Here is a 3,756-nt window from a genome sequence, read left to right as displayed (position 1 = left end):
AAATCTCATCACCTATATATGGCGAGAAAAGGGAAATGTCTGCTAAATACTTTTGACACTTTTATATATAAAGATTACAGTTGACCATTCTGAACATGAAAGGATTGACAAGAATTGCACATCAGTGAGCATTTTCAGCCTGCAAATGAGCCTGTTTGTGGTCACTTATTAGATTTTATTTTTTATCATAAGGGTTAAACAGGGCAACTCTTAGTGAAACCTTAACATTTTTCAGATTGTTCAGTTCATTCTGAGAAAAACACACAGGGAGTGTCAGGCACAGAAGGTTATGTAAGGCTAATGTCTAAGACAAACATAACAATGCGCCTATTTTGAACATTGTTGATATGGGGACTATCAGAAAATGGAACATGAAGCTTTAAATAAAGTGTTTTCCATGATATTGAGTACTCTGTATTATCATTTACTCTTGCTTTTCATAGTGCTAAGTCCTGAACACCTCACCATTAAACCTTCAAATTACAGGAATAAATTCTGTATATAGAACATCTGTGCACCACAGGTAACAATTGAAATCAACTTTTCAACATTTTAAGCATATGAAGTAATATTTTAGTTTTCTTTGCATCCCAAACACCTAGAATGGAATGCATTGAGCCAATAACAGTGGACTTTTCAGTAAACTCTATGTTAATTGCTTTTACCCTCTTCCCTTTGAAAATATTTTAACACTTGGCTTGGTTGCTTTTTCATATAACAGTTATTTAACATGCATAAAACAACATGGGGAGAGAAAAATAACCTGAACAAACATCCACATATCACACAATGATCTACTGCTGCTAGGCTACATTTTCATAATGAACTCGAGGTTCTTAGTTACATTTTGATCTAATTGTATAAGCCCACTAACCACTTCACGGTGACCTCAGTGACCTTGTTGTAGTGGGTCCCTATGCTATTGTGTGCGGCGTCACGTCATCCACCACCCCAGCAGGGACCAAAACCCGGTTGCCCCCCAGCACCCATACTGGCAGGCATAGTCCCCACCAGCACCGCACCACAGAAGCAGCAGATGCCAATACCGCACCATGTGAACAGGAGAAAGTGCTCACCATGTGTGAACAGGTATTGAATACTCACTCTCTTGGTCCCTGCTGGTGCTATGCTGCAGAGGTGGAGGATGCCATTTGATGCTGTACACAATAGCATAGGGACCCACTACAACTAGGTCATACAATTTGATCAAAATCATTGTATGATGTGTGGATGTGCGGTCCAGTTCTTTTTCTCTCCCCGTGTTGGTTTATTTAACATGTATGGCTGCCTCGCATTTCTTTTCCAAAAGCCAATGCAAATTAAAAGATGCACTATATCTGTTTTCCTTTCTTTGGACACCTATTTTTTGCACTATAGAACTTTGTAAACTTGTAAAAAGGATTAAAAACTGAAGGATAGTTACACTGTGGGTTAGTTTCAATAGAATCATCTGCAACTGACCTTCAGTGATTTCCATTAGCAGCATAGTGAATGGAATGTTTAAAAAAATCCCATCCACATCCTGAAATAAAAAAAAACAAGAATCTATATAAATCCACAGCAGGTTAATTATTGCTGCAGATTTAGGGTGCATAATTAAATGTATACAATTCAATGCTAACTCAATTCCCCAGCAGTAGCAAATGACTGTGAGTCTGACTTATGTGTATCTCTCCTTAAAGTGAATGTATACCCAATTTTCTTAATACCTATAAAAACCAAATGGAGAAACATAGAAAATATTTTTTTCTAAGGTGTCACCTTTAAGCCATGCTCTGCAGTTTAAAATAATCATATATTTCGGAATAAAATAAGAGCATGGATAATAGCACGATTTATGTTAACCCAGCCATACACATATGGATGACCATTGATTTAGAATGAATCTAAAAAAAGGATATTCCATAATGCAAGAGAACACATATCATAACCTTAGCTCATCTGTAGGTAAAAGACAGCAGTAAGAAGAAATAACATGCATTTAAATCAATGGTGGTAAAAGAAGGTGATTGTGATTGAGGTTATAGTCACACAACCAAGTTTCATTCATGTTGCACCTGTTTTTCACAGATCCTCATACACTATTTTTTAATTGAAAGGTCAAACGGTCTGCCAAAACATGGATGAGTAAATTGATCCATTAAAGAGGATTTAATTTAATGTTGTTGTGTGCTCTCTGTTAAAAATGTACTGCACAAGTCGATGAATCGGTCCTTACTTCCAGTATTACCCTCACAAAATGAAATTCTGTCTCTTTAAATCTTGTAAAGTCATGCCACAAAATGTGAAACTGCAAACTATGCACTTTATTGTCTTCAAAAAGATGGGTTTGCCCAAGGTTAAGATGAGGTCAGACAAAGATAACGCCACTTGCTGAGTGCTAGGTTTGCCTTTTAATAAAACGCTAACAGTATTTAAATGAAAAGACTCATGCTGGTGTAAAAATACCTGTAGAAATGACTTTGCTTTATTGAACTATGATATCAAATGATTCATCACAGTTGCATATATGACAAAGACTCTTCACTAAAATATGCTTTTGTACACTAACGCCATTTGTCAAGGCTTTAGTCTTACTTTGCTTCACTTATGTTACAAAAAATTATATAGAATTTTAACACTATGTTCTGGCAATCTCTTAAGACTCCATATTTGTCTGTAGATTTAGCTAAATAAAACTGACTCTGTATTAGTTGTTCAAATATTTTACAGAAGAAAGAATGTGGTACATTATGAAACCAACATACATCCTAATGTTACTTTGTATTTTCAGGAGCATTTAACAAAGATGGTCTATATTTCAATTGATGTGGACTCATTTTGTGCTATGTATAACATTTAAAAACTATAATAATAAAACTAGCATAGCTCTAAAATTTAGAGGTGTGGAACATTGTACTTTTTTGGTAAAAGGGTTTTACAACAATAGACTGAGTACAGGGAATCATTATGATGGGATCAAATGTGACAACATTTCCCCTGCGTCTTTAACATTGCAGGAGAAATCAGTCATTTTTTTTTTTTTTTTTTTTTTAAAACTTCTTTTTATTTGGTTTTCAAACAAAAATTTAACATAAGACATTTTACAAACATTTTAACATTCAGCAATGTATCAGATACTTTCTGAGTTACATGTCAGTTACATTTTCCATTTTTGTGTTTTTAGTGCACAGGGGGGTGGACCACCTCATCTAGTTCCCAGCGATCTCTTTTTGACCCGCTGCTCGGTTTACTGGGGATGTCATCTCCACGTCTGCCCTTATCCTCCTCTGTGGCCCTCATACCTGTAGTTTACCCAGGTTTCCCCTCAGAATTCCCGTGTTATACCACGTTGTTAGTTTGAAAGGGGTAACCAGTTCTATTATTTCTTGTCTGGTCATATGTGAAACAATAAATTGCTTCCATTTGCTGAAAAAACTCTTGGTTTGTTTTTCTTTATGTCTAAGTGTTTCGATCCTATCCAATCTGATCAAGTGTTTCATCTGATTGACTACCTCCACAATTGTCGGGGAGGAGTCCTTTATCCAGTGGTTCATGATGCATCTTTTGGCCACTAGTAGGAAGGCATGGACGTCTAATCTGATCAGTGGGATCTCTTCTTGACCTGCATCCCCTTCTACTATGTGGAATATTAAGAGCAGCGGGTCCATGGGTAGGTTTTTGTCCCAGTTTAATTTTATGTGATCCCTTATACGGTTCCAAAAAGTCTGAATAATGTCGCATGACCATATCCCATGCCATACATCTGTGCTAGGC

This window comes from Engystomops pustulosus, chromosome 4, assembly GCF_040894005.1.
Source record: "Engystomops pustulosus chromosome 4, aEngPut4.maternal, whole genome shotgun sequence".
Classification (NCBI taxonomy): domain Eukaryota; kingdom Metazoa; phylum Chordata; class Amphibia; order Anura; family Leptodactylidae; genus Engystomops; species Engystomops pustulosus.
Note: the sequence above shows the minus strand (reverse complement) of the source record.